Source organism: Equus przewalskii, chromosome 1 (genome assembly GCF_037783145.1).
Source record: "Equus przewalskii isolate Varuska chromosome 1, EquPr2, whole genome shotgun sequence".
NCBI classification, from domain to species: Eukaryota; Metazoa; Chordata; class Mammalia; order Perissodactyla; family Equidae; genus Equus; species Equus przewalskii.
The window spans coordinates 132,003,224-132,023,966 of NC_091831.1; the positions used below are offsets into that span (position 1 = coordinate 132,003,224).

At 45.0% G+C, this 20,743-nt stretch overlaps 1 long non-coding RNA gene across 10 annotated transcripts in view; it reads right to left on the minus strand.

Annotated features, from left to right (window-relative positions):
* Positions 1 to 10,790, minus strand: part of LOC103546757 (uncharacterized) — a 28,407-nt gene extending 17,617 nt beyond the window's left edge. For 3 of the 10 annotated variants that reach the window (XR_011541007.1, XR_011541003.1, XR_011541010.1), the window contains exons 1-5: positions 10,488 to 10,788; positions 9,750 to 9,799; positions 6,502 to 6,678; positions 3,671 to 3,720; positions 2,403 to 3,199 (exon numbers count right to left, since the gene is read on the minus strand). This is a non-coding gene — a long non-coding RNA (uncharacterized lncRNA). Of the gene's footprint in view, positions 1 to 1,606; positions 3,200 to 3,670; positions 3,721 to 6,501; positions 6,679 to 9,749; positions 9,800 to 10,487 lie in introns of those variants that run through there. The other 7 variants (XR_011541021.1, XR_011541019.1, XR_011541004.1 and 4 more) reach the window with 6 other exon arrangements.
* Positions 10,791 to 20,743: the final 9,953 nt, after the last annotated feature.

Sequence of the window (20,743 nt, forward strand, 5' to 3'; positions counted from 1 at the left end):
AACTGATGATTGTTATCACTCAGGATGTAGAAGGATGAGATCCTTGCAGGAGGATGCATATCAGGATGCTTGGACTGCACAGCCAATCAATAAATGTTAATTTCTTTCCTTTATAGTCCTAAACCACAACACAATTTTTTTGTTTTTTGCTGAGGAAGATTTGCCCTGAGCTAACATCTGTGCCAATCTTCCTCTATTTTGTACGTGGGTTGCCACCACAGCATGGCTGATGGGTGGTGTAGGTCCACGCCCAGGATCTGAACCCACAAACCCAGGCCACCAAAGTGGGGCATGCCAAACTTAACCACTACGCCACGCGGCTGGCCCCATCAACCCAAATATTTAAAAAAAATTTTTAAGAACCACTTAAACTCCCAAAGGCTGACTTGTAGTCAGTATGCACTCTTTCAGCCAAATTTCCACTTCCTCCAGCTACACTACTCAACAAAGATTGTTTATGATAATGTGTTGACCAAAGGCAACGTAAGAGATGGAATCAAAGGCCAACTCACTAACGTTTGGGGCAAATTAGAATACTGAAATAAAAATGCGTGTTCAAATTCAAATTCAATACGAGGAGTTAAAATGGAAAGCGTAATTCAATTATCTCTCAATTACCCAGAACACAGTTTGTCACAGGGCCTCCTGACTCCCCAGCCTACTTTGCACAGCTGAGACTAGAGGGCAAATCTGAATGAATCTGCTTTGCTGCTAGTTTTGTTTGGTGACAGCATCTCTAACGTCATCCTTATTACAACGGTGCATAACTTTGCAGAAGACACACTTTTCCAGCAGGAAGAGAAGAATAACTGGCTTTTTTAAACCTAAAATCTTTAGATTTTTAAAGTTATGAACTGTTACCAATTATCACTCTTTAACCACCTATTCCTGTCTTAATCCACCGTAACCAAGGGGTCAGCTGTTTGTACATGAACTTTTGACAAGTTTAAATTCATATCATAAAAGTCAAATTAAACAATAGATGTTGCTCAATGATGCCATTATTTTTTTGTTTAAGAAACAAAGAAAAGATATATGACAGTGAGAACTATAGCATTTTCACTGGAATCGCATGTAAGCAAACATTTTGGAGCATATCACAAATAATTTACTTTGTGGTGGAATTATAATTCTGTTCCTTAGAGGAGGCATTTCAGGCAGAATTAGGCATTCTCTCAGTCAAATTAGTCGATTCTGGAGCCTCTGTTCTTTCTAAGACATTACAGGTTAAAGATGTTTTAAACATGTTTTAAACATGTTTTCTTCAAAAAAGGTTTCAAAAATCTGCGTATGTGTGTGTGCGCGCGTGTGCACACGTGTATGATGTGTGCGGTGAGAGGCATGGCAGGCCACGGTAACAAAACAGTCCTTTTATGAGTAGATTAAATTCAGTTACTTTGAGGAAAATGAATAGTTTTTCAAAGATTAAATTAAGTTTTAAAAATAAATCTAAGCTTATAATTTCTGTGAAAAGACACTCTTGGTTTGAAATGGGGTAAATGGCCTAATTTTCTCGCTCTCGTTAGTAACACAATATCACGGTTACAATTTTATGAACTGACGAGATCCTGACATAGGAGAACAGACGTGGATTGGCCAAAAAGTGTCTAAAACTAAAGCTGCTAATTTTATTATGGCAATTTTAAAAGAGGTATCAAAAATGGCTGTTATAATTTGACTTTGTGATAAAGTAGTTGAACTTTGGTAGTAAACAGAAAAGTCTATATGTAATACTGCGCCAATCTGACCCCACTTCTTATATCTCACTGTCATTTCCTTTCTTTATAACTCGGGTGACCTCTGCCCTGGATGGCCTGGGACTTCCCTGGTTTTAGCACAGAAAGTTTCTCTCATCCCAGGCAAATAAGGATGATTAGCCATCCTATTTATAACCCTAGATATAAAGTAGTCAATGCCTCTTAAAAAGCATTTAGAATATTATCCAAAATCTCTTTTTTCAGAAGGAGAGGATGATAAACAATGTTTTTTCTTTTTTTTTTGGTGGGGGGGAGGGTTCCTAAAGTATTTGTCATTTGAATTTGGCACTTTATATCAAAATAGAAGACATAATATTTGCTTTTCAAATCCGAATATTCCTGATTTTGAATCAGGCGCGTCACTCTATGATCTGCCCCCATAACCCTTCCTCTCCCACCACCCCCGTTTTTATGATCTCATTTTCTCATGAAGTGTAGTCTGAGATACAAACTTAGCAAAGTGACTGAGATGGGCAGGCTCTCGAATGCTCTGTTCATAGAATGAGAAAACCAACATCACAGGCAGTCGGTCATCAATTCTCTGCCAAACTTGCAGGACCTCATCAACCTGAGACCCCTAAGGCGGTGAGCTGAGACTGGGCACTGAGGAGACCTCTCAGTGCGCCAACAAAGTGGTCAAATCACCTTCGCTGGTGAGTTCCAGCTCCTCGAGTTAAGACTCTCGTCCCCGTCCATTTTGGCTCTGAGCCCCAGCTGCAATTCTCTCCCTGGTTGTGCGTCCCTTTGCTCCGGAGCGAGTCCCTGGTAGGCCCTCTGTTCAAAGCGGCCGCCGGCTGGGAGTCACAGAGGTTTATGGTCCGTCATTGCTGGCATGCCCTGTTCTCCCCAGCGGCTGGAGCAGCGCTAGGGGCAAAAGGTGACTAGGTCACTTCTACTCCACCTGCTTCTGTTGTTGTTTCTTTTAAATCCTCTTAAATGGACTTTTAAGTGTGAACTTTGCAACCACGTCCTGGCCACAGAACAACCTCAGAGGCAGCTGCAGCCTGTTCAAAGAGATGGGCTCGTTGGGAACCCCGGCTCCCGATTTCTGTTCACAAGCTCTCACTAAGCTGGCAACAGGCGGTTCGTGCCAGTGTTAACTGTGTGCCTCGTGAGTGCGTTCCTTTACCCAAAGGTTGGCTGCTGGAACCACTGAAGTCTGAATTTCTCCCTTCCAGGGATACACTGGGAAGTCAGAAAAATGCCAAAGCTGGGGTGGACTTTGCAGATGAGCTAACCAGAGCCACAGCAGTTCCCTATAAGACAGGCTGCATGAGTGGCCAATTACTGAGTCACAAATTGCCCCTTTTATAGTGAAAACTGAGACAGTGTAGTGGCTCCAAGCAAGGACAGTGGAGCTAGTCTGTCTGGGTTCAGTTCCTGGCTCCCCTACTTATTAGCTGTGTGACCTTGGACTTCTCTCTGTGCCTCAGTTTTTCCGTCTGTAAAATAGAGATAATAGTAGTAGCTGTGTCAGAGGCTTCTTTCTGAGGGCTAAATCAGTCAATATCAGGAAAGCACTTAGAATAGTGCCTGACATCAACAGCTACGTAATCCTTAGCTAATATTAGTGTTATTAGTTACCAACCTAGCAGCCCATCAAATAACCTGATACGGGCCTCAGTTATTGGGATAACATTCATAAAGTTTGCCACTATGGATCCTCATTGCTGCAATGGGCTGAATAAATGTTTGTGCCCCCCCCCCAAATTCATGAATTGAAACCCTAACCCCCACTGTGATGGTATTAGGAGGTGCGGCCTTTGCAGGTGATGAGGTCATGAGAGTGGGGCCCTCGTGGATGGGATTAGTGCCCTTATAAAAGGAACTCCAGAGTGTTCTCTCACTCTCTTTCTGTCCCGTGAGGATACAATGAGAAGTTAGGAGTCTGCACCCTAGAAGAGGGCTCTTACCAGAACCGGACCATGCTGGCACCCTGATCTTGGACCTCCAGCCTCCAGACCTGTGAGTAATAAATTTCTGTTGTTTATAAGCCACCAAGTCTTTAATGCTTTGTTCTAGCAGCCTGAACAGACAAAGACAGTCGCCAGTATTTTTGCTCTTCCTATGGATCCAATTCTAAATAAACATTCTACACATTTTATCTCTTTTAAACTTTATAAAATCCAGTGAAATTGGTGCTATCATTATCTCCATTCTAAACAGGAGGAAACAGGCTCGGCCAGGCTAAATATGATGCCCAAGTTCACCGGCCAGTAAGTGACAGAGCTGGGACTCACCCCTAGGTGTGATTTTTGGATGAGTTGATACCACAATGGGTTGAAATTTTAGAGGATATTATGATGGGGTGGATTTATTCTGCATCTGGGATGAATGTGACTCTTTGAGGGCTGACTGTAGGAGCTTGAAGAACAGTCCCCCAGTGACATCAGGTCCCAGTCCTTGGAGGCTGTGAACGCTACCTTACGTGATAAGAAAGGACATTGCAAGTATGATTGAATCAAGGATCCTGAGATCAGGCGATTGTCCTGAGTTATCCAGGGGGGCCCTAAATGCAGTCATAAGTATCCTTATAAGAGGGCGCAGAGGGAGACTGGCACACAGAAAAAGAGAAGGCAATGTGAGCACAGATGCAGAGATTGGAAGGATGTGATCACAAGAAAGCCAAGAAGGCTGGCAGCCACCAGATCCTGGAAGAGGTAAGGAACAGATTCTCCTCTGAAACCGCTGGAGAGAGCGTGGCCCTGTCATCCCCTCGATTTCCACCGAGTGACACTGATTTCAGACTTCTGGCCTCCAGAAGTGTGAGAGAATGAATTTCAGTTATTTTAAGTGACCAAGTTTGTGTTCGTTTGTTACAGCAGCCGCAGGAATCTAATACAAATGGTTAACTGACATTTTGATAATCGACATTTTGATCTGCCTTTTTGATAGAATTCCAAGGATGTGGATGTTGAATAAAGCTTTCTCCCTCTGCACGATTGTGCCTAAGTGAGCGAGAAGTCTGTTACACTCAGCAGTAGTTCCTAGACTTAGCTGAACACTGGAGTCACCTGGGGAGATTAAAAGTCCCTAATGCCCTGCCACAACCCTGACCAATTTCATCACAATCTCTGGAGGTGGGACCCAGGCATCAGGACTTTTTAACACTCCCAGAGATTCCAAAGTGCAGCTTGTTTGGGAACCACTGACTTCAAAGGCAGATACGTCTCTCTTTCTGCTTGGACCACTGCCTGTAATTCTGGGTGTGAATTTCCGACGGCCTTCGCAGTGGCCTCACCTGGTTTACCGTGCACCTCAATCTAAATGCCTCAGAAACAAGGCCCCTTCCTTTCTGTCTGCAAACTTGCTCCCCATCCTGTGTGCCCAGTGTGCGTACGGGCACCGCCAGCTTCTCTGGGGGTGACCTTGACACTATGTGATTCCTCATTCTCTACTCCCGACCTTGCTCCCCCCACCCCCAGACAGACGTTCCTCCCATCTGAGGCCCTGGGGGGAGAGGGGAGCGTTTGAGTGGAGGGGACCGGTGGACTCAAAGTTGAAGGCTTCCCAGCCATCACACAGAGCTTCTACTTTTTAAAAAATATCTGATTAATAAAGTTCTATGAATCATATCATTTGAAAAATGAGTTCTGCCGCTTAAAAAAAACAGAAAAAGAAATGAAAGCAGTATAGTTGCATTACACACCCTGCATCTCAAACAGAAGACATATTTTCATGGGAACTGAAATATGGGGAGCTGCTTGGAATGGTAAACTTGATAACTTACTGTATCTGGCCAAACAGCAACAGGGAAGCTGTAGGTGGAGGTTCAGACACAAAGCTGTAAGAAGTCTGAAGGAGAAGATCACATTCAAAGCCAGAAGCTACTCCTCACTACAAAAACAGGAGATACCCCTTCCTTTTCACATATGAGTAAACTGAAGCTCAGAGAGGTTAAGACACTTGTCCAAGGTCACACAGCTAGTAAATAGTGGCTCCTAGATTTGAATCTGGATCTTGCTCATCCCCAGGCCCCCAGGCTTACACTCCTAGTTTGGTCTTTCTATTTTCATCCAACCCAGTGTTTCTCAAACTTTGGTGTGTGTAAGAATCACCTGGATTGTTTGTTAAAGATGCCAATTCCTAGGCCCAGCTGCTGGGAGTTGTTACAACAGGTCCAGAGTGGGGCCCAGGCACCTATGTTTTTTTTCATCAAGCATCTCAGGTGATTCTCATGCAAGCAGGATACAGACCACGCTCTGAAAAACCTGGTGTCTGTTTCTGCAGCATTTGTGCATGGGGAAGATGCTCTTGGCTTCAAGAACCTGTTGAGGTAGAGACAATGAGAAGCCTACCCTCCATTTTCCAAAGAGAGCGACTTTGGGGGCTTACGCTGGCTGCAGGGTTGGAGGACGGGGCTTCTGCTGGCATTCCAGCAAGATCCTACCAGGGGCAGGAGCAGCTGGCTGACCCACTGGGAGCACCTGATTCCTTCCCACCCCCTTCAAAATCCCATCGAGCCCACATTCTGTAGAGAGGGGGTGAAATGATTTTAACATTATCAAGAGGACCGAATTTTAGGGTACAATTTTGCAAGGACGGCCAAATGCTGCTGCAGTGGCTGCAGTCCCCTTTGCGGCCTGCCTGAAAGAGATCATTAAGAACTCACTTATCTGTTGATCTGGCTCTCAGCTGCAGGAGCCTTCTGCTACGGAGGCTCCTCATGGCAGCTTTGAAGTCCAGCGCAAGTGTGAATTTATTGTTTTGTAAAGACCAGATTCCTGAACAGGTCATAAATTACCTTGTTAGACAAAGGCTTCTGGGGAAATGTAATGTGTTGAAATCCTTCAGTGGGTGATTATCCTAACACATTGTTGGGAGAGCAAATAACTGGCACACAGACACCAAAATCCAACAGCTGCCAACCTCCAGAGATGCTCAGCCAGACTGGGCTTTGAAATCCTAGTTAACCTTTTTCCTAGGTGAGAAAGAGGGAGAAAAGAGAGAGAGAGAGAGAATAGCAGTTTAAAAGAATTCCTTCCCATTCCTGATCGTGTTTAGAAGTCTGTTTTGGGAATCCAGTGAAATATAGCTAATGACCATTAAACGGATTTTGGTGGTATTATTCTCCTGGATGACAAGCAGATTCCATTTCATTGTTGGTTCATTGTCTTCCTGTGCTCACACTTTTCCTATCAGTCTAGGTGACCCTCCCAGACTTATAAATGGCACAACTAGCTCTGTGACACTGGTCACTGATTGGTCGTGATCGGATGAAACTTAGGGCCACCTCTCTTCTCTCCAGACCTAGTGTGAAATATCAGCCTCTGTTAGGAACCTCATCAGCCTCTCTTCTCTTCTACAATCGAGTTTTTGCTATTTCTGGCTAGATGCAGGGCCTTCAACAGACTCAATGCAAACTGAAAATAAAATCAGGTCAAAATCTCGATTGTAGTCTTTTAGAGTAATATTTAAAAATGTGATTAGAAAAGTAACAGACGCTCATTGTAGGGAATTTAGACAACATGGAAAATACACAAAAGGAAAATAAAAACTACCCCAAAGCCCATGGACCAGAAAGAGCCACTATGTACATTTAAACTTAAAAACGGGCTTCTGCCGGACCTGTTGCTTTCTAAGGTGCTTTGCCATGCAGCTAGATGTCACAGACATTTGCTCACATCATTGAAAACTCGTTCACAACATCTTCTCCAATGACTGCAAAGTAGACCTACTCCTAAGTTTGTCGGTTAGAAGAGAGTGCTAGTATTTCTCAAGTACTGACTTGGTTAAGGGCTATGGAAGATAATTGCCTTCCTCTCTGTGGGTCAAGAGCACCATTCATTTGTTCAACAAATATTTATTGAGCACCTACTAAGTGTCAGGCACTGTTAAAGATGCTAGAGACACGGCCCGAATAGGACAGACAAAAATCCCTGCCCTCACCCAGCTCCAGTGGAGGGTAAGAGAATATCCTTTTTTTAAAAATTGGTGAACTGCCTTTTAAAACTGAGGATATTGATTGTATACATCAAACCCCATCAAATAAAGGCCACTGGTGTTATCTAAAATCCTCAGGAATGAGTGTTAGTTACCATAGAATACTATGTTTCTTGTTTATACTCCATCTACCATAGGACCTGGTACACAGTAAGTGCTCAATAAATACTGGTTGAGTGAATAATTTATGAGGATGTGTGTCAAACATAACTGAAGCTGGTTTGCTTCTCAAAAGTTAGGACTTCCTCCTGGAATTCAGGAAGGGAAATAAAAGCTAAATGGCATCGTAGCTCTTCTCTGCTCAGACGTTTGTCCACGTAGGAGAGGACACACGGAATCAGCCCCGTTGGAGTCCGTTCCAAGCCTGAGATTTCTCCTCGTGGGCAGAGAGTGCTACGCTCAAGTTCATGAGACAGTCAGCGCGTGGCACCACAACACTCCCCTGGAAATGAAGGGGCTAGGTCAGTGCTACCCTGCTCAGATATTCTCAGGCGAGGAATGAGAATTGCCTTATTAATCTCAGCAGCAAAGGAAACAATTTTTTGCAGACAATTGTGAGCTTTGTGGAATGCATGAAAGTCTGCTGTCCTAGAGCAAGACATAGTATCTTGGATTCAGAGACTCAGAAACTGGAAAAAGCAGAGATTAGATCAAGTTCTTGTCACCTATTTGATTTGTGTCTGATGTCTACATTTTGACAGATAATTAGCAGGTCATATAGAGTACCTGGGAGGCACTGAGATATTACAACTATGGGTAGCTGGCTCTGAACGGTAGACCGTATGTTAACAGTCATCCTGCAGTTGGATTGCCAGATATCTGACACTTGCGAAAAATGATCATAGAAAATGTTTGAGTTTGCTTTAAGGCAGGACCTAATAAATACATGTGCATTGTGGGAACTGGAGCAGTAAATCTGTTATTTTTACTAAGGACTAGCAAACTCTTTGAGAGCCCAGTGGAGGGTTTGCTGAACTAGAGAGGGTGGAATAAACTATGTGAATGTTATTGAACGAAATGTTAATGAAGCAGAGTTGGTTTCTATAGGTGAGGGGCTTTTGGCCTCTGGAAGGGATGCAGAAGAGCTGGCTAGTGGTTTGATGGTCAAGGTTTCCTTTATGGAAGAGGGAGACATAGTCAGGGTTCATTTCAGGTCAGTTGTACGTCAAGATCTCCCCCCACTTTTGTGCAATTTGGGCAATAATAATCAACTTCTATGTAGAAACGCCTGGGGAGTGAGAGTTACTGCAAGGTAGTCCCAGAACTGGAATTCAGGCCTGGAGCTTGTGCTCCAAACCCTTTACTCTTTACCCAGCTGTTTGAGGGCAGATCCTGGCTGCACAGGCCGGGGTTTAACCCTGGGGTTCTGCCACTTAATCTTGCTCCTTCTGGGTGAGTTACTCACCGCTCAGTTTGACAAGGAACACTTGAAGGGAAATCTTCTCTTCTGACTAGAAACCCACAGGTAATGATTAGAAAAGCAGACTTTCTTCAGATCAAATGAGTTTTAGAAATTCTATTTCTATGTTTAAACTGGTGGGAATGCACATTGACTCTAGGCCTTCTTGTACCTTTCCATGTGGCTGTTTCACAGACATCTCAAATCTGCCATGTTGAAAACATTCCCCCATTCACATCATAAATCCACCTGGGACCATCAGTGCCAGCTGCTGCCATCCCCACATCCCATTGGATGGCAAACTCCAGGATAGTCATTGTGTTGACTTCGTTCATTACTACACCATCAGTGCCTGGCAGAGTGCCTGGCACACTGCAGGCAGTGTTTGTTTTACAAACGAAGGATTGTCTCATCCTTCTATCTCTAGTTTATCCTTTTTCCAGGACCTCCACACACTATCACCAGCACTGAAGTACCATCCCATTTATTACCTACTTAACTATCTTAAACGGCTTCCTGTTGCAAGGAGGATGTATGAAGGCCCTCCTGATGTGAACTCAGCCAACCTTTCTAACCTCAGCTTCTACCCTGGGCCCTTCTCAGAGCTCTAGCTGAATAGAAACAGCCCAGTCTTCCCAGGCATGCCATACCTTCACACTTCTGTGCTTTCCTGTGCTCCTCCTTCAGGCTGGAGATCAACCTGTGAAGAACAAGAAGATGCCTATCCACACCCCTCCAAAAAACCCCAGAGTTTCTCAGTGCTGGTTAGCATCAAAATCATACTACCTTCTATATTTTTCAGAGGAGATAGTCAAGCAGAGGGGCCCCTGCATTCCCACATAAACGTGTTGTTGGAAAATGCATTTGTCAAGAGGGAAATATTTGCTTATTTGAGTAGACCTGTCAAGGTCACCTCTAAAGATGAATGAAATTTTTACTGTCCGGAAAAACAACCTGACTTACAAATGACCTGTAGGAAGCTCCTGTTCTGCTGCATTTACTCATGTCTTATCTGGGGACAGTAGCAATTTTGTAACCAGATGGAGTTCTGTCCCCTAAAGAGGGTCATGTGTCGAGATGACTTGGGGTTAGAAGTAGTGTGCTGAACACAGAGGTTGGGAGAGATTCTCCAGGAAGCTTCTGGAAGAGAGTTGAAGAACACTAGGAAGAAGAGTGGGGAGGACAAGATGCCTAAACTCTGCTCAAATCTTAGTCTTCTGGCCTGTGATCCACCTCAAGATTCGAGCTCAAGTCCATGGACGTTCTTTAGGAACATCCAGGGCTACAGAATTTGTTTCCCATGGCACCAGAACTTCTACCTTCCAGTTTCTGGTCAGCTCTCTCCCCCAACAGAAGAAAAAACCCCAAACAACACTTCTCCTCCCTACCCGAACCTGCTTCCTTCCTTCTCCTCTCAAGAAGTCCTTCTAGTTCACCAATCCCATTAGCTGAGCTCTCAGGCGGGCAGAGCCGAATCCTTTTGCTCACGCAGAGTATGTCTTTGGTCACTTCATTCGTACCCGTTATCATGACAGCAATATGAGAACTTCATTTTGTCCCTGTCTCAACTTAGGGATCCTTCTCCTAAATTGTAGGAAGAGGAGTATGGTACATATCTAGGGAAAACCTGAGCTCCCCAAAAAGGTGAGGTTATTAACCAAAGGGTCAGTTGGCAAATTCTTGGGGAATTTGAAACTCCTTCGTCATCACAAAGAGTGTATTTTTCTCAGGTTCTGAGTGAATTGGTGCTGTCTGTATGTTCTTATCCTTGAAAGCTAATTTTGCATTTTCCAGTTTCTTGGTGTGGCTCGTCACCCCTCCTCCGACTGGCCCTTCATCTCTCTTGCTCTCCCTTGGGCCACTGGATGTCAGCGAGAAGAGTCTAATGAAGACTCCTCTTTTGACAATGCGAGTCCCTGTGGGTATCTGGCAGGTAAAGAGGAGGTCATGGAAGCAGCAGCATTGCTGTTTAGTCAATATTTCCTTTTGAAGGTGTGAAAGCCCCCGCTCACCAGCCTGCCTTCGCTTGACAAATGATGAAGATAATGAAAGTGAAGGTGCAGAGCGGAACGGCCAAGACAGTCTGGGCACGTCTCTCATCACCACCTGTTTGGTGAGCTTGTGTTTATTCCCCGCCTTTGAAGGGCTGGCAGGCTGTGTGAACGTGAACTGGGCCTGGGCCTGCGAACACCCAGATCCCGGAGCAAATCGAGGTGGGAAGACAGATAAAGGAAATGCTTTCAAACAATATTGCTTTCTCTAATTAGTGCAGACAGAGAGCCCCCCGAGGAGTTTCAGGTGACCTCAGCCTTGCAAGGCGCAGGTATTTCTCAGAACCGGCGGGACCGGAAACCTTTTCACTTTGTACAGTCTGGTCTGGGAATCTTGAAAGAATCCGTTTTCTTTCGACCCACAATGCTTCTGGGTGTGTATGTGGTGGTTTGGGGGTGGGGTGGAAGATTCTATGAGATGTTCATTCTCACTGTTGTTTTGGTTTTGATCTATTCCATGCAAGAGAAGTCTGCATTCCTAGGTCCTTCTGTTTGAGACTCTACTGAGAGGCTTCAGGCTGCACTGTGCACAACCTCTTACGGTCAGGCCCTGCAAGCTTATGCTGCTTCACCTTCCCTTTGCATACCGTGGAGGAAAAATCATAATGCTCACTGTGGGCCAAAGCCTTTGTTATGCTCAGGGCTTCGGAAGATGGGATTACTACAACACTACGGAAGAGAAAACTGAGGTTCACAGAGGCTAGCAACTCTCCAAGGCCCCACAGCAGATATCTCATCTAGTCGGAACTTGCTCCTAGGCCTGTCTGGCTCTCAGCTGCCACACCACGCTGCCTCCCTTGAGGAAAGGATGGTTGATGTGGGATATGTTGGAACAATGCAGCCTCCTGAAATCAGCTTTGCCTTTAAAGACAGAAGTGACAGGGGCCAAAGAGTGCACAGGACTGGCTGGACAGGGTTAGGAGTCACATGTGTCAGGTCCTAGTTGGACTGGACCACTCCCTGACCACAAGAGCTCTAGACAACCACTGGAACTTTCTGAGCTCACGTCCTCATCTGGAAATGGAGCAAACACCCTCTGCCCTTTCCACTTTACAGGATGATTCTGAAGGAGGTTTGTGGACTGAAAAGTACTTTATGACTGTAAGGGCTTCCTGGATGAGACATTTTCAAAAAAGAGCTGTGATTACAGGAGTAACGTAGGCATATTTTGTTTTCTTATGATAGGTCCCTGATGTGTTTTTAGATATGTTAAACTTTCACAGAGTCTCATCTTCAAAAACACAGTCCTGTAAGATCCTAGGCTTTTTTATGTCTGAGTTATAACGAATAAATGAACACCAATCCTTGTAGCGGGCAGAAGCAACTTCCTTGAAAGTCTTCTCGTGGTGGGTGTTCTGGCTCAAACGCTTCCCAGTCTGGTTAGATAAAAAAAATTTAGTATGACCTTCTTTTGTATTGTTTATTGGCCAATACGTTTCATGCCTCATTTGCCCTCAAATTCACATTTTTATTCACCAGAGTATTTGCTCTGCCTTTGTGTGTGCGTGTGTGTGTGTATGCCTGTGCGCGTGTGTGCTCATGTGCTCACTACACAGTCACAGAAAACCTTTGCACCTTAAACACTAGCCAGATGATAGGATATTTATTTTTTATTTTGCCAAACTATGTGATTTCTATGCATTGTTTTAAAACCAAAAGAGGAAAAGAAAAACGATTAAGAATTTTGCTTCAAATGAGCAGCCTCTGACATGCCTAAGATGGCGAGGGTCAGTTTCTACTCCATGCAAACCTTTTAATTACATGCAGCCTGAATCGGGGCGGCCATCTCTGACCTGGAGCCTCAGACCCAGTGTCCTGCCCTCTGATGGCTGCCATCCACCAGTGCCCATCCTTGACGTGAGTCCCTAATTCTGTCGTGCCCTCCCAGCAGGCGAGGGGGCTGGAGCCGGGCTGGTTTCCTTGCAATTAATGAACAGCAAGAGCGCATAATTAGGAAACTCCTAAGGAGGACTCCCCTTATAGCGAGTGGCGAGTTCAGCTTCTCTCCCTCCTCTTGCCAGTTCCCATCCCTACAGTCACATCTCATCGAGTTTGGGAATTTTATCATTTTTATTGGGACTCTTTTTCCTAGAGTTTATTTTTACACTGCCAGAAGCTTTTTCAAATTTTAACCTCGGGAGTGGATCATTAAGTTAATCACACTTCTCTTGTTTTGTCTATTCCTTCATCCCCCTCTCTGATTCCCTTGCATGCCTTCACAGGTAACCATTTCCACGTGTTTCTCCCGTGTGTGCGTGAGAGAGAGATACTGTGATCTTGTAAGTGGCCAGGAGCTTTCATCACTGATTCCTCCTCTGCACCGACTCGCTCAGGAGCCCTCAGTTCACCTTGGATGTGTTTTTGTTCTGTGGCAAGAGAATCACATGTGTATACACACGTGTCTGCCATTTTCACCAGGAAATGTGACCGGAGTTCTTAAAAATTCTGTCTCAATGAGTTTTTACTCATCTCTCCTGAGAACTCACCCACCTGATAGAATTTTAAGCTTTAAAAGGTACTTCCTGTGATTATTCACTCATTGAGGCAGAGGAGACTGATGCCAAGATGTGATGGAACTGGGAGGTGGAGGGAACTGAGTGACGGTAGATGAGGCTGGGAGATGAGCCACCTGGGTCTGACACTAAGTCAGTTACTAGGCCCTTGAGCAAATTTATAAACCAATCAAAGCCTCAGTTTTTTAGTCTGTGAAATGGACTTAGTATCTGCATGTTAATGTGGAGTTACAGTTAACGAAATAATGTATTGACAAGCGCCAAGGTCAATGCCTGGCGTGCACAAAAAGTCCAGTAGGTGTTGGTTGAATCAGAGCATCTTTCTTTGGAGTAATTTGAAGTTCCCTGCTGAACTCAGGTACTACAGAAGAGCCCCTTACCTGGGAGGACAGCGAAAGATAAGTACGAATTGCTGCAAGGTGTCCCTTATCTTTGCCTCAGGAGGAAGGCAGAGGTGCCAGGAGCAGCCATGGGCCTGTTCAGAGCTAGCTAACAGAGGTGGGTTGTGCAGGAAAGCAGAAGCAACGTGAAGATATCTTTATATATTGTTTCATATTGCTTCTCTATTGCTCAAGTGGGGACACAGTGACTATCTCTGAACTAGCAGTTGGGAACTTGAATCCAAGACCCAACTATGATCCTTGGTTTCCTCCCCAGTCAGAAGCAGGTGTGTGCGCGCGTGCCAGCATTGCTCAGAGGGGCAGTACAGTTCCTCACTGCATGTGACAGGCCCCGGGACTGTAGAAAAACAGCACCCCAGTCATTGTTACACCAGGCTCTCTCCCCATCCCACATGCCCCCTGGGGGAAGTGCCCAGATCTCCGAGGTCCCTTCTGGTGCCGACTCTCAGTGAATCTGTGGTACTCACCAGCATGGGTAAGAAAGCATTGTCGTTTTGGTGGGAATAAGTGGTCATTTCATTTATTTACTTCCAAATTACCTGCATGAGAGAGGGCAGGTTGACCAAAAGAAGACATAGGCTGACAGAACAGCAACCAGGGCGACTGCATTCACTTCGTGAGCCCGACTTCACTCTCTGCATTTGAGAGAAAATCACTACTGCACACCGTTCTTGTAGGACTGAACTGTGATGACATTCACTAAGGTAAAAACACAGTGCCTGGCTTTTACTGTGCGTTCAGTCAGTTTTGCAAAGGATGATAGTTTCGGTGATTATCAGGAGCCCAATATAACCTTTTTGGATAATAGACAGTACATACATCTACGGCATCATAGAGATTGTTGGCTTCTCTAGATGACACTGAAAATGGTTCACAGTCTTACCCCCTGCCTCTTACTGTGGCTTTGTACACTTTGGTGCTAAAGGTCTTTTAGGCTGGACGAAATCCCCAGACTTCTTAGCATGGGTGAGAAGTTGCTTGTGTATACTCTGCAACAAGAAAAGGGAATGGAACGAGGTTGGGAGAGCCCATGAGGGAGGCTATTCAGAGCTTTGCCTTACCACCTCCCAGAAACCTTACCACACTTCTTTGCTAGATTCAGATGCAAAATAAAGTTGTTAAATGGAACAGGAAAATGTCCTCATCATTTTTTGCGCTGAAGTCCATGATATTTACCTTCAGATCTGGATACACGGAAGGCCGCCTCCTCAGCTGCTAATGGGAGTCATGCTGGAGGGACAGCGAGCAGCCGCCTCTGACATTTAGAGAACTAGACCAGATGCTTTTAGTATATTAAAATCAGATTTTTGATTTATATTTATGTATGTTATTATCCTCTTTTTTCCTCTTAATTTTGTTCTTTGTATTTATACAGCTGCATTGTGCTCTGACCACGGTCACTGTGATTAGCAATATTTATTTAAAATTAGGGAATATTTGGCTGTGATTTCATTTCCCCCTATTTTCAGCTGCCATCGAGTCAAAGGCCCTAGTGATGTAGGCGGCCCAGGAAGAGGATTGAACCCACGAGCGCTTGCTCATTTGAGTAAGACTCTGCTCTCTATTACTACTTCAAAAAGCGAACTTCCTGTTCTCTAGGGTTTGTGTCTGCAGGTGTGGAGGTAGCCTTTCTCCCTGCCCACTCCTTCACCCAGGGCAAGGACAGCCATCACCAAACCCTTGAAGTCTTCAGAAACTCCATCGTGGGAGGGGTGGGTCTTCTCCTGCTAGTCCACCCATTCTGATAAAGAATTTCAAGGAAGAGCTTTCCCTGCTGCCTTTCCAGGGTCAGATGACACTTGAGCGTCACGAGTGAGGTCTTATCATCTCCAAGGTGACAAGTTGGGATGAAATATTCACCGGGCAGCTTTTGGATGGCTTTCTAATCACTTCTGGCTTGACACTTTGGAAAATTAAAAAATAAGAGGAGTTTCTTTTCAGGTTGAACATTTACAGCCTTGCCAAATTATCCTGTTTCTGCTTCTGGCTTCCAATAACAGCAGGCTTTGATGTCAAATGTCCACAGCGTGCTTGGGGCATGAGTGTGGTCTGTCTCCTGTGACCAGGGCTCCCTGAGGCCCCCGGGTGGACTCTCTGAGACCTGGGCACAGGGCTCCCTTTGCGCTTCTTTCCTTTGGGGCAATGATTAGGTATGTGGGTGAATCAATTTGGGCTGCTAGCCTGGGGTTGTTAAAAAGCAGGTGTTGATCATGGGAGTAATTACCAAGGACTGCATACCCCAAATGATTTACAATCTGAGATCTAAAGCAAAAAATGAGTTCTCACACCTCAGATCTGCTGCTTCGCTCCTTCTGCCTCAAACGTGCTGCCGATGATGAATGCACCTCAAGTGCCTCACCTGCCGGGAGGCGTTCTGCCGCCTGGCCGGCCGTCAGGTATCTCTCATGATCTACACATATGGCAGGCGCCACGTACTAAATCCACACAAAGGGCCATCCCCACCCTTCCCCAGCTCACAGTTTATAATGCTCAGTCTGAAATGACCTTTAAAAAGCCAGATAATATTTTATTTACCTTTTTTCTTCCATTTACTGTTAAATGTTAATGAAGGTAAGAGATTCAAATTCCTGCTAATAAAACACTTTAATTGACTCAAGTGTAACCATAACTGTAAATTGGCTACTTTGTACGAACGACCTTAGCGCTCCCTGCCCCCGACTCTCCCGCCCGTGCAATTTTGGAAGTTGGCAGCAAACACAGGCTTTGTTCTTCCTGGGCTTCATGCGCAGCCCCCCAACTCTCTGCTCCAAGACAGGCAAGCAGGAGCCACTTTGGAGCTCTCCTTTCTGTGGCATTAACTACCCTTCACCCCTCCCACAGGCTCCCTCTATTGAAATCCTTCAGATTCAAGGCCCATTCTAAGCACCACCTCCTCCAGGAAGCCCAGTTCCCTCTCATCTGCCTCCAAAGAGCCACAGCATTTTGAGACTTTCCTTGTGATGGTTCTCACTTTGCCTTTTGTTATAGTAACTTCTGCAGCTGTCTTATCTCCTTACTTGTTAGAAACCCGATGCATGGTCAGTGCTCAGCAATATCTATTAAGTTGAATTAACTGATTTTTCTTCAAAAGATTGGCACCTGAGCTAACATCTGTTGCCAATCTTCTTCTTCTCCCCAGAGCGCACCCAGTACATAGTTGTATATTCTAGTTGTAGGTCCTTCTGGTTGTGGCATGTGGGACGCTGCCTCAGCATGGCCTGATGAGCGGTGCCATGTCTGCACCAGGATCCGAACTGGTGAAACCCTGAGCCGCCGAAGCGGAGCGTGTGAACTTAACCACTCGGCCACTGGGCGGCCCCCCAGAAAAAAATTTTTGTTGCCCTGTGCCATACCAATTCTCTAGGGCATTCGCAAAACCATTTATTAAATGCTCTTTGCCTGGATTTCTTAGGCAAGTCCGCTCACTATTCAAAACTTGTAATAACTTGCTGCTTTAGAGAAAGAATTTCAAAAAAGAAGAAAATCTACACCTTGTAGTTAAAAAAAAAAGTGAGAGGAGCCTCTGTATGATCTTATGCAGGCTGATGTGGTGTGGTCAGAGAAAGAACAGGGCAGGGGTTCTCTTTCTCTGGCTGCACCTCTAAGGGCAGAGGCTGCAAGCTTAGCTATTCCTTTGCTCAGCGGAGCTCTGGTGGACCGCGCCCTCCCAGCACGTCATCTGGACCATAGTTGGGTGCGTCTGCAATCCTCTTCCAACTCCAGACAGCTGCTGCTTTGAGGTGGTAGATGGTCCGGCTCCTGGACAGCAGCATCTGTCTCCAGTGAGCTCTGGGCTGCTGGTGGAAGAGGTGGCTTCAGCCAACGACAGTATCTGAAGGAGACAGAAGAGCAGAGAGATTAAGACAATGGCCATATAGTTGCTGTGTGATCTTGAGTGAGTTATTTCAGCTCTCTATGCTTTGGTTTTCTCCTCTTTAGAATGGGGATAGTTACAATACCTACTTCATAGAGATATTTTGACAATTAAGTGATTTAAGTGCAAAGGATTTAAGTGAAAAGCTCTTGGAATAACCTCTGGCACACAATAAATAGTAAACGTTAGCTTTTGTTACTTTTCCTAGTCTAGAAGCAGAAGAATGGTAAAAAGAAAAAAAGGTGTCTTCTTTTTCATGAAAACAGCCCTGAACTTTGGAAAAGGGATTCCCTGCTCGTACCTCACCAGCTCCCTTCAACTCACCCACATTTCTTCCCTAGGAATCCTTCTACTCCAGGCCCATTTCAAGAACCACCTCTTCCAGGAAGCCTTTCCTGATGCCCCATGCCCTCTCATCTTCCTCCACTTTCCCCCAATGTTTCGACACCCATCGTGGGCATTTCTTCTCAGCATGACCTGTAGCTGCCCTCCAGTTTCTGGGGGTCTCTTTCCAATCACTTAAGTCAGTGGGCCTCAACTAGGTACCTATGGAATATGTCAATCCTAGAGCTAAACAAAGATGTTCTGCTGCTGAGAGCGAATACGTCCTTTGTTTCTCCATTCACAGGAAAACAAAAATGAATGAATAGTGTTTCCTCAACTTTAGGTTTTCCTCCCATAAATTCTACTTATTCTGTCTGCTCCTACTTCCACTTAATTAGCAATGACTGTGACTCTCAACCCTCCCTCACTAGGGGGGATGTTTGCAACCATTGGCCTCATCTGGGGAGTGTTAGCAACGATCAGTGCTTGGGCTACATCCCTGCACTAGGGGTGGGGCCTGGGCATCCGAAGAGTTTTAAAAGTTCCCCAGGTGATTCTAATGTCCAGCCAGGGCTGAGAACCAGAGATCAACAGTGATCTTGTCTAAGAGAAAGCAGATCGACGAAGAGCAAATGTAGATTAAGTATACTAATAGGAAATTTTGGAAATGGACAATCTGGCTTAGTTTTATAGTTTAATAAGTTAATATGTGCTCATGGCTCTCCATTTACATAGAAAACACCTAACAGTCCTCTTTTTGGCTTGTTGATGATTTCACAGCTCTTTTCTTTGGGGCTGCGTTGTTTCATGGCATGCTCTTGTGTTTTACCTGCTGAAATTGCTTGACTTAAGCAAATGTGTCTTCGGGTTGGCAGTCAGGCTGGCAAAGCTTTTGGAATCATCGGCTCCTGTTAGTGTGGCCTAGTTACTTTTGTTCTGTTGCCGTAGCTGCAGATGTCTTTGCTTTCATAGCCTGTTTATTAGTGTAGCCTGTTGGCCACAAGAGGGACAAGAAGAGTGTGAATGGCTTAGCACAAACACCTCCCCACTCCTGGGGAAAAGTAGAAAACACATCTTCCCTCCAAGATGGGAGAGCAGCCGCCTCTTTATACAGCATGAACAGACCACAGTAACTAGGATATTTGTCACAAACGACGGTATGGAAAATATTTTTACCTACAAAGAAATGTGGAAGAACGGGATATGCCCCAAGTTAGAGCACCATCCAAACTCTAAGATTCCTGCCAAACTAGCCTGGAGTGCTCAGCAGTTGTACTGGAGACAGACGCAAGTGAAGCGTTGTCATGGGTCCTGTGTGAAGGTTTAGGTAAATTCAGAAGAGATATGAAAAGCAATTCACGTATTGGAATAAATTCAAGCATTAGGCTCCAACTAATTTTATCAGGAATTTAAGGAAAGCTTTATGGCCCATTCATACTTTTTTGTATTTGTAGAGAAATAGTGATAGTTTTCAGTTAACAGCTTCAATTAATCAATTCCCAAACATTTTGTGCCTTTCACTAAATAAATACTTATGTGTGTTCCCACAGCTAGTTCTTATAAGTGAAATTCCTGTTGCCTAGCACTCAGCATTCACTTGTTCTTGCTCCAACAATGAGAAAGACTCAATCAAGAGTTAGGCCTGATCATTAATTCAAAAATATCTATGGCATCTACTTAGCCCTCTTGTAATACACCCATTCACATTGCTAACCCAGGGCTCAAGAGCCTATCTTTCCATCTTTTAAAATGACGGAAAAGTTTGCGAGAGTTTGATTTCGGAATCCTGGTTAGGAGAGACACCTATAGCAGAAGAGCGGTGGGAGGGGGCTCAAGGCAATCATCGCGATAACTGGTTTGCTTGTTTCTGTGTGCTGCTTTAATGCCTCTGTGAGAGAACCCACCTCCCCGCCCCCCCACCGCCCTCGCCCCCCGCAGTGAAGCGAGGAAACAAAGCCTGGGAATGCTATTGTGTGGTTTTATCTGCCTTCAATCTCACCCTTACTACCTGTAGCTTAAACATGACAGGAACAACCCTATAAAATGAGCTTCTTGGGGTAAGACAGGAAGAAAAATGTCAAGAAGCCCCCCTCCCTCCACCCTCTTCTCCGTCTGTGTTCATATATTCCTGCTTTAGGAGTTTTTAGCCCTCTAGACAAAATGCTCTGGGCCTCTTATTGGTTTAATAAACAGACCAAACTCTTGAGGACAAAAGAGGACAAACCTGCCCACTGAAAATTATGTGACTTGGGCTCTTAAAAAGCTGGTGTTCGACTAGCCGAATAGAGCATCCTGAATGGAATAAATTGATCGTGTCCCTCACCACCCTCTTGTCTACACAGCTCTCAGGGCCTGTGAGACCAAGTGTTTACCGTCAGCAGCAACCCCAGGCATGCAGGATCGACTGGTATCTTGCTGGGAAAACATTTTAGAGGTTTGGTGGCTTTGAGGAGTAATATATCTGAGGTTAACGCTTCCTGG